We start from the raw sequence: 15,119 nt of genomic DNA on the forward strand, positions 1-15,119 counted from the left end.
CACAGACAGAATCTTTACCAATCAGCCACTGGAGAAGCCCATCCCTGGCTGCAAATTAGAATTAAAGTTAAAATAAACCAAAATAGCACTGATGCCTGGACTTCAGTCTAAACAAATCAGTATCTCTGGGGGTGAGACCTGTGCAAGAATGTGTTTTAAAATCTCACCAGGTAACTACAGTATGCATCCTGTGTTGAGAAGCACTAACAGGGTAGTTAATAACAAGGGAGTAGAAACTCAGAGAAAGTATAAAGTGGTATTTAAAAGGAAAATTCAGGCAAAATGCTGGCAAAAATACAACTTTTTAGGGATAGTCAGAGGAAAGGCCACGATTGATACTGAAAAGAGCAGCAAGAAAGATATGAACAAACCCAGAATAAAGCAGTGTCACTTGAGCAAAAGGAGAAGAGAGTGTCAAAAAGGTCAGCATGTCCAATAGCGTCAAATGTTCAGTAGTGTCCTAATATACCAGGCTATGTTGGTATAAAGACGAACTAGCATTGCCTGTTTAAGAATGAGGTAGTTCTAACTAAAGGGAAGAAGGGGAGATAGGTCATGAAAACTGTTAATCTTTTGGAAACTGCTCAGCCTTGGTGAGGGCTAGATGTCAAAGAAAGCAGCAAGGCTATTAAAAGCTGAGTGTCTGGGGGAGTGCCAAAGGTAAAATCTGTCAGCCCCATATGCCCTGCCTGCAGCCACTGAACACCTAACTGAAAAGGAGTAACTAGAGCTATGCCTCAAATCACCTTCTTTGGGGAAAATGGAAAGTTCTGCAATAATCTTAAGTAGTTCTCACAAACTAGAGAATCAAAGGGGGCAAAGGGGAGGTGGCAAGGGGAGGGTGTTTAGTGCATGTGTGCAAACATGATCCCAATCAGAGCACAGGGACTAGAGAAGTCGTAGTTATTCCTTCTCCAGTCAAACTCTGAAGATAGCCATATACTCTTATGACACTCTTCAGAGCTATAGAAGGAATGTATTACAGTGCCACCTGCTGGTAATGATAAGACCAGAAACAGATTCCTTTTTTTTAAGTCATTAATTCCCAGAGGCTAAAGATTGAATAATATAAACAAACTTCATTCTGATAATTGAAGGTGATAGTTTACTCAGTAATGTAATGAAGATATTTTCAGAATTTAAAATAAAACTCAGACTGATCCTTCCTATTATTGCAAATGGAAAGCATGTGAACAGAAACACTAGAAGTCTAAGAAGGTCCCACCAACCTTGCCTTTCATCATCCAACATAAGGCACCTCAATTCACATTTCCTTTCGAGATGCTCAATATATTTCCTATAAATTTAAAATTGGATATATAGTCAAGACACCATCTGTCTAGCTACTCATTTCTGTGCATATATGTCTCTTTAACGACTTCAGTCTTATACTACCCTCCAGACAATCTGGGCTACTTAGTACTCAAAAATAGCATTCATTTTAGGCACCCATACATTTGCATCTCTCTGCTAGGACTATCACCTAGGAATAACATCTCCTTCATATGAACTGTATTGATACCTCTTTTATTGCACTTAGTATTTTATACCTGTAAAAAAGACATATCTGTGGTGCAGTACAAAGAATATGAACTTTATAATAAGTCCATGGTTCTAAACCTGGATTTATCATTTAGTAGTTGGGGACCTAAGATAAACTTAACTTCCCTAAGTTTTGATTTTCTCATCTGTAAAATGAAGATAATGTTACACACACAAAGGTGCAGCATGGCAGAGATTCTGGAGTCTGATGATCCTGGGTTTAAATCCTGACTCTGCTCCTTACTAGCTATATAAAAGTGATCAAATTACTTAGCTGTTCTATGCCTTCATTTCCAAACTTGTAAAATGAGACAATGTAGGACCTACTAATTCATGTAGGACCTATCTCAGTATCTCTTCATGAGGAGATAATGTATAGAAAGTGCCTGGCATATAGTAGGACTTATCGCATGTTAGTGTCTCCCTTTCCCTATGATTTATTGAATTTATTGGGGGAAAAGAGCATACCCTGTCCATTTTTAATCACCTAAGTGCTGGCACCTGTCTAACACAGGAGCTTTTACACAGTATGCCTGTAGGTTTGGTAAATTAATAAATGCCACATGTCTAAAACATTCCTTAGCAGAATTTAGTTCCAAGCAACTACTGTCTCACTTCTCTCCAAAGCAGTGATGCCAAATATACATCACCCATCTCAAGCATTTAGTGGGTGCCTCTTGAAACCATGTGTTTCTTGTCTGTAGTCATTTAGGGAGTGCACACGTAAAATATAACTGTCCTAAGTTATATCCAAAGAAGCAGGGCCTGACTCTCCAAAGCCTGGGGCAAGGTCATTGAATTTCAAGGCATTTCTTTTGTAGAAGAGTTCTGATGCAATCATCAAAAACAATGTGTTTCTCTATGATAGTTTCAGACAAATGTATGAAAGCAAAAATAGGGCAAGGATCAGAATATGAACGAAAGTTTAAACTTGCATATTCAGTATTCCTGTAATGGACTGAAGGTGTCAAACATATTTTAAGAAATCTCTGGATGCCAGCTTTCCCCAAAGACTAAACTACAATAGGCATCAATGGTGTATTTTTGCAGAATACATACTTCATTTGGGGGTAAATCACACCTGTAGAAGTCAACAGAGCCAGAAGGAATGCACTTTAGCCTGACATGCCTATATGAGTTGGGTTATGATAGAAACTTGTGGGTTCGACCCCTGGGTTGCAAAGATACCCTGGAGGAGAAAATGGCAACCCACTCCAGTATTCTTGCCTGGAGAACTCCATGGACAGAGGAGCCTGGTGGGCTACAGTCCATGCGGTTGTAAAGAGTCAGACACAACTGAGGCAATTGAGCATTCATGCATGATAGAAACTACCCTAGCAGAAATTTTAGGCACTCAAAGCTTCTCTCCACTCTGACAAATACAATATCCTTTCATTACAAAACAAGAGTTGAAAGGAGCCCATTCACTGAAGTTCTTGGCTGTTCTTGTGGATGGGCTAAATCCCAACATCAAAATTAATAGAATGCTCAATTTATTCTTACTTTCTTTTCATTCTTCCCCCTTATGGACAGTAATAAATTCAACATGATACCAAGCTTGGTAACTTCTATATTTGGATTATGCTACAGAGCTGGACAACATCCCCACATGGAATTGCTTTCCAGCTTTTAATTCATTAAGTATTTTAATTAGCTTAATTATCCACACATTTTCATTTAAAGAGGACCAGTTTCATAAAGGACTTTTATATTTCAATCACATCAGATGTTGTTGATGCTGTACACCAACCAAAACAATGATCTTAGGTCTTAACTCACATATTTCCCTCTTCCTTTGCCATGTTTTGTTGCCTAACTGAATGGAATGACCAGAGATTTTTCCATATGAACTGTTCTGCTGATTTTACTCTCTCTCTCTCATAAACACACACACATACACACACACTTATAATAGTCTTTGAACCCAAGAAACATATTCATCATAGCCAACAATGGTGATTTCAGTAAACAAACAAAAAACAATCAATATAATGATTTTAAAAACAATGTTTTTCATTTGAATTTAGATTAGCAAAAAAATTTTTTAACTGACCACACACAGTTAATAAATGTGTAATGAGAAGAGAACTCTGATATACTGTTGGTGGAAATATAAATTTGATACAGTGACATTGATGGGCAATTTTCAGCATCTTTCAAAATTTTAAATAAAAAAAATCTATCCAACATGTCCACTACTGATGATCTCTCCTACAAAAACATTTTTTCTTCTAGTGAACTAAGATCTATGTTGTAGGATCATCCTTCCACCATTGTTTTGGAATAGCAAAAACCTAGGGATAAAAACTTAACCTCCATAAATAGAGCACCGATTTAAATTTATAATAAATCCACACAATGGAAAACAGCACAGTATTTAAATGTGAGTTAAATATGCATTGCCAAAAATTAGAGATTCTAGGTATAAATATCAAAAATACATGACAAATCAAGTTGGAAAATGAGTCTAAGTCTGAAAAATATTAATAGATGATATATACCCAAATAAACTATCTGGAAGAAACTATATGAAATATAATTATTAGTTACCTCTGGGAATAAAACTATAAGAGCATTTTTAAATATTGCTATTCCTTGAACTTTTATTAAGCATAATATACTATTGTAATAAGAAAACTATCAAAACAATTCCAGTACTTGATTTCCAAGATATAGTAAGTTAAAAAATCAAGCAAATAGTTAAGCTGCTACATTTTAAGTATGAAGTAAGGAGAAATTAAAAAAAAAAAAAAACATTGGTTTATGAAAGAAAGGAAGGAAATATCAGAAACTAAAGAAATTAATTGCAAATAGTTGCGTGTGTGACCAAGTGCAAGAAACAGGTACAGGAATGAGATTTCTTTCACTTAATTCCTTTTTTAGAACTGAATTTTCAGTCATGTAAATGTTCTATGTATTAAAAAATTTAATCAAAGATAAAAAAGCTAATTGGGTAGAGACACATTAACTTATTTACATATTGACTAACATAATCACAGAGAAAATTCAAGTTTTTTTTTTAACATAACACTGGCTATACAGACTTAGTATGATGAATTCTAAGGATAAAAATATTTGTAAAATATACTTAATTTAGTATAGGTTTAATGTTGGTAGTACTTTTGGTGTAGTAGTTTTGAAATCATTTTGAATGAACTAAAGTTAAAATAAGTAAGTACATCAAAGTTGATGAGGATGAGGATTCCCACTGTGGGAAAAGGAAATAAAAAATATGGAATGGATAAAAGTGTAGAAGAACCCTATCATATATTTGAATCAGAAGTATCAGAATTAGATCACAATTAAATATTTCTGAATACCATATTCACTGGAAGAAGTCAGGAAAATGGCTCATTCCAGAGCTAGGGCAGATAAAATATGAAGGTAACCCTGGCATATCTTAATGACAAAAAGCAAGGAAGTACTAAAAGAATGATGGGGTATAAAAAAGTAACAGGGAAACTTCCACTTCAAGCCATGATGATATAAACTGGAACTAGACTAGTTCTATCCACAGAAAGTTATGATAAAAGTGGACAAAATATGTGAAACAACCGCTTTCAGACCATGCAAGATTATGATCTCAAAGAAAAGAAAAACTCATGTGGTAAGGTCCACAATTAAACCAGCTCTCCACCTGGAGACAATTCCCCAACGATAGCATAGTGAGTTGAAGTCCTAACAGCTCAGAAGTTCTGCTGAAGCTGTAGAGATCAGGAAAGGTAAAACAGTTGGTACCTTCCATAAAAGGAGAGAGTTCACTGAGGAAAGCTTATGGAATCTGTATGGGGGTTCTCTTTGAGCCCCTGGCTGAACATTGAGCTGAACATGCACAGGGTATGACTGCTAGTCTTTTCATCACAGTGTCACTACTACAAGGTTAATAATAAAACAGTGATATTAGAGGACAAACACTTCTGGGGAATACCTTATTGATATCTGAGCATTCAACTAAGATTCCAGAAAGATCCTGCTTTAGGAGAAAGAACTATGCCATAGATAGGGTCTATACTACACCCTCCCTAACAAAGCCTTGAGTCAAGTCATGATAAGATTGACAGGGCAAAAAAAGATTACAGATTGAGTCCCACCAAGTTATAGATGTTCAGGACATGTTTTGGCTTTTCTATTCATCTATTCTAATAAAGCATTCAACTAAGCAGCAAAAATTCAAGATTACTACTTGAACTGCTGTTAGAACAAACACAAATACCCTTTCAGTTCAATTCAGTACGTGCCACTCAGTTGTTTCCAACTCTTTGTGACCCCATGAATCGCAGCACACCAGGCCTCCCTGTCCATCACCTCCTCCCTGAGTTTACTCAAACTCATGGCCATTGAGTCGGTGATACCATCCAACCATCTCATCCTCTGTCATCCCCTTCTCTACACGCCTTCAATCTTTACCAGCATCAGGGTATTTTCAAATGAGTCCGTTCTTCACATCAGGTGGCCAAAGTATTGGAGTTTCAGCTTCAACATCACTCCTTCCAATGAATATTCAGGACTGATTTCCTTTAGGATGGACTGGTTGGATCTCCTTGCAGTCCAAGGGACTCTCAAGAGTCTTCTCCAACACCACAGTTCAAAAGCATCAATTCTTCGACCCTCAAGCTTTCTTTATAGCCCAACTCTCACAACCACACATGATTACTGGAAAATCCATAGTTTTGACTAGACAGACCTTTGACGGCAAACTAATGTCTCAGCTTTTTATATGCTGTCCAGGTTGGTCATAACTTTCCTTCCAAGGAGTAAGCGTCTTTTAATTTCATGGCTGCAGTCACCATCTGCAGTGATTTTGGAGCCCCCCCAAAAATCAAGTCAGCCACTGTTCCCACTGTTTCCCCATCTATTTGCCACGAAGTGATGGGACCCGATGCCATGACCTTAGTTTTCTGAATGTTGAGCTTTAAGCCAACTTTTTCACTCTCCTCTTTCACTTTCATCAAGAGGCTCTTTCTTTCTTCTTTGCTTTCTGCCATGAGGGTGGTGTCATCTGCATATCTGAGGTTACTAATATTTCTCCCGAAAATCTTGATTCCAGCTTGTGCTTCCTCCAGCCCAGCATCTCTCATGATGTACTCTGAATAGAAGTTAAATAAACAGGGTGACAATATACAGCCTTGACGTACTCCTTTCCAAATTTTGAACCAATCTGTTGTTCCATGTCCGGTTGTAATTGTTGCTTCTTGACCTGCATACAGATTTCTCAAGAGGCAGGTTAGGTGCTCTGGTATTCCAATCTCTTTAAGAATTTTCCACAGTTGATTGTGATCCACACAGTCAAAGGCTTTGGCATAGTCAGTAAAGCAGAAATAGATGTTTTTCTGGAACACTCTTGCTTTTTTGATGATTCAGTGGATGTTAGCAATTTGATCTCTGGTTCCTCTGACTTTTCTAAAACCAGCTTGAACATCTGGAAGTTCACGATTCACGTACTGTTGAACCCTGGCTTGGAGAATTTTGAGCATTACTTTGCTAGTGTATGAGATGAGTGCAATTATGAAGTAGTTTGAACGTTCTTTGACATTGCCTTTCTTTGAGAGTAGAATGAAAACTAATCTTTTCCAGTCCTGTGGCCACTGCTGAGTTTTCCAAATTTGCTGGCATATTGAGTGCAGCACTTTCACAGCATCATCTGTTAGGATTTGAAATAGCTCCACTGGAATTCCATCACCTCCACTAGCTTTATTCTTGTGATGCTTTCTAAGGCCCGCTTGACTTCACATTCCAGGATGTCTGACTCTAAGTGAGTGATCACACCATCGTGATTATCTTGGTCATGAAGCTCTTTTTTGTACAGTTCTTCTGTGTATTCTTGCCACCTCTTCTTAATATCTTCTGCTTCTGTTAGGTCCATACCATTTCTGTCCTTTATTGAGCCCATCTTTGCATGAAATGTTCCCTTGGTATCTCTAATTTTCTTGAAGAGATCTCTAGTCCTTCCCATTCTATTGTTTTCCTCTATTTCTTTGCACTGATCACTGAGGAAAGCTTTCTTATCTCTCCTTTCTATTCTTTGAAACTCTGTATTCAAATGGGTATATCTTTCCTTTTCTCCTTTGCTTTTGGCTTCTCTTCTTTTCACAGCTATTTGTAAGGCCTCCTCAGACTGCCATTTTGCTTTTTGGCATTTCTTTTTCTTGGGGATGGTCTTGATCCCTGTTTCCTGTACAATGTCATGAACCTCCATCCACAGTTCATCAGGTACTCTCTCTATAAGATCTAGTCCCTTAAATCTATTTCTCACTTCCAATGTATAATCATAAGGAATTTTGATTTAGGTCATACCTGAATGGTCTAGTGGTTTTCCCTACTTTCTTCAATTTAAGTCTCAATTTGGCAATAAGGAGTTCATGACATGAGTCATAGTCAGCTCCCGGTCTTATTTTCGCTCACTGTATAGAGCTTCTCCATCTTTGGCTGCAAAGAATATAGTCAATCTGATTTTGGTGATGACCATCTGGTGATGTCCATGCGTAGAGTTTTCTCTTGTGTTGTTGGAAGAAGGTGTTTGCTATGACCAGTGCATTCTCTTGGCAGAACTCTATTAGCCTTTGCCCTGCTTCATTCTGAACTCCAAGGCCAAATTTGCCTGTTACTCCAGGTGTTTCTTGACTTCCTACTTTTGCATTCCAGTCCCCTATAATGAAAAGGACATCTTTTTTGGGTGTTAGTTCTAGAAGGTCTTGTAGGTCTTCACAGACCCATTCAACTTCAGCTTCTTCAGCATTACTGGTTGGGGCATAGACTTGGATTACCATGATATTGAATGGTTTGCCTTGGAAACGAACAGAGATCATTCTGTCTTTTTTGAGACTGCATCCAAGTACTGCATTTCAGACTCTTTTGTTGATTATGATGGCTACTCCATTTATTCTTAGGGATTCTTGCCCACAATAGTAGATATAATGGTCATCTGAGTTAATCCACCAATACCCTTTAGAGGAACATAACAGAATTCAGTATCTCTACAACATAGTGCCTACAAATTCCAATACTCTATAAAAAATAAAAATAAAAAATACTTGACATGGCAAAAAAGGAACCCTCATCAAGTCAATCCAAAATGTATCTAAAATTACCCACCTTGTGCCAGGAGGCCTTCACCTCCTCATTACCACAAGGGACTACATTTATGTAGCTGTTTAAGATACCTTGGTACCTCTTCAGTTTCCTTAAAACACTAAATCACTGAAAAATAGCTTTATTATGGTCATCCTCCAGATGTACTGACTGCAAGATGACCAAATTTGGGTTCAGAATTAAACAAACCCTCTCATCAAATTGGTAACCCTATTTCTTTTCCTTCTAATGAAGCAATCCAGGCTAGGAGAGCTGAATTCCAACATTGCATAAGCAGCAGTAGCAGCAAAAGCAAGAAAAAAGCAAAGTGGACAAGTTAATGCCTGTCCTGTCCCCCCACCCCTCCAAATAAAGTACATGTATACCCTAGGAGCATAATAGTTCAGGTTAGGCAAAATAGTTAAATAGAAGCCCCCGAGTGATCTCTTCTTGAGAAAGAGTTATTTCCCCATGCATCCTATTAAAAATTAATTTCACACAATTAAAAGTCCTCTACTAGATATTTCTGCCATTAGCCTTTGTCGTGATATTAGCCAATTCCCTGCCATAAAGACAACTTTAAGTAAACATATTTCTCCATTAGAGTAGACTTTCTAAATGACCTTATCTATTTAGTACTAAATTTAGAGAAGGCCAGTGCTGCAGGACCTCGTGAGTATTCTGTGAGGAAGATGACAAGCCCACACTTTATAATCCTTGAAATTAGATGCTGTGCATTTTAGTATGTTCTAATGTAACCAAGCTCTAGATGCAATCTCAGAGTCATCTTTACTGTTTCCCAAGCAAGGGTTGATGACTGGGTTTAGCTAGTGTGAATGGGCATTACCTAAAAGCATAACCTTTGCTGTGGCTTCTAAAAGTTGCCTAATACCAAAAAACAGGAGGTTTGTTTCAATGTGCCCAGACTAGATTTTTTTTAATTGAATCTTTTATTATTTTGCCTGATTAACAAGTACAGAAAAAGAAACTTCCACTCCTTGGTAGTCTGTTTTATGCATATGGAGGTACTTGGCATAAGTATTTATAGGATTTTAGTGAAAGGGATCCCTGTTTATAATGAACTGCACAGAAATCAGTATAACTGATGCCGCATCTGGCACTAAACAGTTATAAATGTTAAAGAGTAAAGGGCACAATCATTTTTCATTTTTTGACTTTAAGAAAAGAAATAAGGGGATAAAATAAAAGTTCTGCTGGTTATTCTACTAACAACTATGCAAGTTTCATCCAGATTTCTTTAACTGGCAAAGGCCAAAGGACCTCACAGACTCTATGAAACAAAATTTTGTACTACATATTTGCCAGAGCAACTTTTAATGTTCATCAAATGATAAGGCCAACTCAAATAGGACCACCATAATGAGAATGCAAATAATTCTATTTTCTACATAAAGCAATATTAACAGCAGTATTGGGGCTAGGACAGGGGTTATGATGAAAGTGGATAAATATAGGGAAAGCATGAAAAGAACTGCTCCAAAAGACCTCCATTTTCATCAACTTTATTATTGCTATTTTTTAGCCACTAAGTCATGCCCAGCTCTCTTGCAAGCCCATGGACTGTAGCGTGCCAGGTTCCTTTGTCTATGGGATTTCCCAGACAAGAATACTGGAGTGGGTTGCCACTTGCTTCTCCAGAGAATTTTCACACCCCAAGGATCAAACCTCTGTCTCTCACATCTCCTGTATTGACAGTTCTTTACCACTTCACCAATGAGCCACCTGGGAAGCCCCGTTCATCAACTTAGGATGTCTTTTACCCATTTCATGCTTATTTCTTGTTTCCAAATTTTGAAATAAAAAAGAACACAGACATGCACAACCCAACATCAACCTATTAGTCTTCCCTTTCTTCCTGTAAATAGAAGCAAGAAGCTGTAGGAAAAAAGACCAACTGTATTCAAGCCATGTCCACTGCTCAGATCTGTACAAAAAGTTTTATACCAATATTATAATTACTATATATCCTAGGAGCTAGTTGAAGGTAAACAGATGGGCAAGGGGAGACTGAAATCAAACACATTCACTCTAAGGGGACTATCTTTTGGGATGTTTCTTCAATAAAGCTCACTGAAGGTATGACACCACTTGCCCATACTAAGAAGACAAAGCTAAGAACACAAAGCCAGTCTCACAGCTGATGAGTAAAGAATAAGGGGGCAAAGCATTAAAAAGTTGATCTTTAAGGACATCTGCACATCAATGATAACTATATCTACGTGTGTGTGTGTGTGTACATATATATATATTTTAACAGCACCCTTCTTCATAAGCAACAAGCAAATCAAGAAAACAAGACAGCATACACAGGTAGCCACTTATTTTTGTTTTTCAGATAGAATTTTACTCGAATTAAGTTATCATAATATAGATGGCTTTTTAAACTCGCAATTAATTTTTTTTTTTTTTGCTTTCAGACTCTGCTACAGACATTATGATATAACCAAGCGAGGAAAATGGAATCCAGTTCAAAAGGCTACATTGCTAGTAAGGAATATCTCCAAGTATTTTATTTTAGCAATAATCAATCTGAGCCAAGATTGAAAGTGAAAATGTGACTTCAAAGTAAGGCAAGGAAAGAGCATTACATAAAATATGCCAAGTTGAAGATACTATAGGTAAAATGTTAAACACAAATACAGCTGAAAGAGAGTCCCAATACAGAAATACATGTTAAAGACATATATTAAGTATTTAATAGGAAAGGAAAAGCCAATATATTCTATCTTTACCATTTCAGAATCCTTTGGACTTCAGTAGTGTTACTCTATTGTATTACCTGTGAACCACTTTTGTGAAGACTTCTTAATACACTATCAACTGAAGAACAATACTATTCTTTAGCAATTTGAATTATTAAGTATTCTCACCTTAGAAAACAACTATTAACCAAATTCCAAGCTCCTGTGAGTATTTATTGCTTTGAAAAATAGGCATGTACTTATTGCCTGGGTTTTACACTTAATGAGAAAGTAAAAACTATACATTTAATTCTAGGATATAACTGAATTAGAAGCCAGCAGAAAACCCCGTTGTAGTCTTTTGTTTCCACATAATAATACAGTCCTCACTGTCTTACTGGAATGACTACAGACAGAAAATCAATTCTTAAAATCTCATGCATGGTTTGTAATTATAGCTAAAATGTATAATCAAAGCTGAAAGACATATATCCAAGTGTTATTAAACAATGATTAAACTTTGATTGGGATATCTACTGGCTACAGCTAATCTCTCAGTACAATCATGGCTGCCTGCCAGACCACCATATTCTAGGAAAGATATTTCTTCTCAAGAAATTCCTCTTCAGGCAATTAGCTAATATGTCCAAACTTAGAAGCTTTAAACCTCTGCCTGTTAGGGATTTGGTGCAAATGTGAAGATGTGAAGAACTAAAGCTCACTGATATTTGTCAAAAGCTTTCATTTAAACTCTAACGTGGCAGACACAATTAGGAGACAAAGAATATATATTTTGAAAGGTTTCCTGTCTTCTCATTTGCAAATGTTCACTCCCAGGTGTATATTCACTAGCAAATGTAACCAAACCTAAAAAGGCCCTGAACCAATCATTGTCCACTGAGAATATACTGCCATTGAAGTTGAACAAAATTCCACTGGTTTCCCAACATTTTCTCAGTGCTAGGCTAAAATCTCATTTTTGCTTTGGCTACTTTCCAACATAGCTGGATTACAAGTGATTCTGTTTAAAGATATTCATAGTTAAAAGACGCAGATGCTCTCTAGATGCTCACAAAAAAGCATGTATTTTTGACCAAATCATGAGAAGTTGCCAACCACTTACCAGAATTTCTCTTTGACACCATCTTCAAATTTGTGCTGACTACAGAACTGACTACAAGGGCCAAAAGAAATGGTGGCTTCATCGTTCACTTTCCTTGGCAGCTGAAAAGTCAAAAAAGGATATGAAGTTTGAATCACAGATCTTGGCCTCAACAAAGCAACAGCTATAATTTCACATATCTTAAAGGCACATTACAGAAACAATGACATTTTGGTGATTTCTGGCTTTATTTTTATGCAAATGGAAGAAAATACAAAAGTTCACAATTGCATCATGTCAAAGTTTCCCGCTTTAGAACTTTTCAATGATTTCCCACTGGATTTAGAGTAAAATCTGAACTCCTTTCATTCGAGTTTCATGGGCCTGCAGGAAGGGTGCTGCCGCCTCTTTGATCTTATTCCTCCTCATTGGCTATGCTCCAGCCACAATGGACATCGTTATATCTGTCACTGGAACAAACCTTAGTCATTTCTACCTCGTGACCTTTGCATTGTGAGGTCCTTCCTGCTGAGATACCCCTCCCCACTCTTCACTTACATTCTTTAACATCGTATAGGTCTCAGTCCCACAAAAAGGCCTTTCCTGACTACCCAATCTTAAAGTCTCACTCTGTCATTCACAAGCTTACCTCCTTGCTTGTTTTATTCATAAGACTGATTAGCACTTACAAGTACTGTGTTTAGTTACATGATAGGAATAGTTTTTGCTCAACTTTGACACTGATGTTTTAAAATCTACAGGACTGGGGCTTCTCTGGTGGCTCAGTGGTAGGGAGTCAGCCTGCCAGTGCAAGAGAAAAGGGTTCCCTTCTGTTCCAGGAAGATCCCACATGCCTCAGAGCAACTAGGCCCATGTGCTCTAGAGCCCGGGAGCCGCAACAACTGAGCCTGCATGCCGCAACTACCTGAAACCCACCCACAATGAGAAACTCTTGCACCACAAGGAATATCCCCCCCACACAAGTAGAGAAACACCCGAGCAGCAATGAAGACAGCCAAAAATTAATAAATCATTTTACAAATAATAATAAAATAGAATCAACAGCCCTGAATTTTAAATAATTGGAATAAAACTGTTCCAAAATGAAAAATAACTGAGAAAAGTACGGAATTGAACTGAGATATTGTTAAAGACCCCACAAAAGGGAATAGGATTGACTGAAGTGTGATCAGTATGCATTTGAGGAAAAAAATGTTTTTAAGTATTTATCCCATTGGGTTAAGACTTCAGTAAATTGGTTCCTGTATGAGGATTCATCTAGAATCCTTTAAAAATCAGAATATAAGCATCAAAGAGGTACACTGGGCTCATTATAAATCCAAGAGAGAAAAACAGCAAAAGAAACCATGAATGTGAAACCAAAGTGATCCCTGAAATAATGAATGTAAGCAAATTTGAGTGGAAAGACAAGAACAGGCACTGGAAAATATTTAAAGAGCCAGAATTCCATGTAAAGATTTTTTTCTCAATAATTGGTTTGTACCTAAAAGTACAGAATCTGATCCAGAATTAAAGAGTAAAAGGATGATATCAAGAGCTGGGTAGTATCTTATTTTCCTAGAATTGACCAAAAAAGATCCATCTGATACCTTAAATTCAGGGAAATTCCAGTTTGTTGTCTGAGGCCACCAGTTCAGCTATTCAGGGCAGCTAGTTCCTTATCATACTGCCCCCCAACTCCATCAATAAATGGAGTCCTCAGAAGGGAGAGGAGGTCTTTTGATAACAAAGTAAGACTTTACTTGATAAGGCTTTCTTTGATAACAAAGAAAGTCCAGTTGATATGCTGGACTTCCCTTGTACCACTGAGGCAGGAATAAAGAGCCCTGGGGCAAGATGGTATGTTGATGATTTCCAGATGACCAGGAGGCCAAAACTAATCCCTTCCCATCCTGAACACACACCAAATTTCTGTCCCTGTCCTTCACTATCTCCTGGAGTCTGCTCAAACTCATGCCCATTGATTCAATGATGCCATCCAACCATCTCATTCTCTGTCACACCCTTCTCCTGCCCTCAATCTTTCCTAGTTGGATTTGACATATTACCAAAGATCTACATAAGATTGAGTATATAGATGATTCTTGTCATAGGCTTTGCAACATGGGGCAAATGAGTACAACTGAGAGGAAAGTATGATGCCACCAGCTGCAACTCTGAGGGAAATCAAATCTTATCAGGGATTTCCAACGTCCAGAGGAGATGCTTGGAGGAGAATCTCATTAGCCTGTAGTAACTACTACCTATTTATGCCACACACATAGACAGCTAGAAGAGCTGTTATGACCAACCAAGGAGAAAGACACAAGCAATCGAAGCATTTTTCCCCTCTCTTTTCTCCAGTCACATCTCTCCAATGAAACACCAAAGGAAAAAGTACAGAGAAAAGAGGTGGAAAGGGGTAAATGCATGAAAACCTACCACACACATGCCAAATTCCTAACCATGAGAGCCACATGTCTCATCTCTTTGGGGAAAAAAAACGATGATGCAATATTTGAATCAGACAGGATCCTGGACTAAGAGAAAGACTTTAAAATCAGAATGAAACTCAGAAAATATCTGATGAATGATAGCATCAGACTGAAATGTTTACTACTTTCCCTGACTCCTACCGGCAAAAGGAAGGACAGTACAGCACTTGAAGTAGCAATTATTAGGGAAAAATTGTACCATTCCATGTT

At 37.5% G+C, this 15,119-nt stretch overlaps 1 long non-coding RNA gene across 2 annotated transcripts in view; it reads right to left on the reverse strand.

Annotated features, from left to right (window-relative positions):
* LOC129639787 (uncharacterized) overlaps positions 1-15,119 on the reverse strand; it is a 157,695-nt gene that overhangs the window by 59,766 nt on the left and 82,810 nt on the right. For both annotated transcript variants that reach the window (XR_008708599.1, XR_008708598.1), the window contains one exon: positions 12,436-12,536. This is a non-coding gene — a long non-coding RNA (uncharacterized LOC129639787). The remainder of the gene's footprint in view (positions 1-12,435; positions 12,537-15,119) is intronic.

The sequence above is a fragment of the Bubalus kerabau genome, chromosome X (assembly GCF_029407905.1).
Source record: "Bubalus kerabau isolate K-KA32 ecotype Philippines breed swamp buffalo chromosome X, PCC_UOA_SB_1v2, whole genome shotgun sequence".
Lineage (NCBI taxonomy): Eukaryota > Metazoa > Chordata > Mammalia > Artiodactyla > Bovidae > Bubalus > Bubalus kerabau.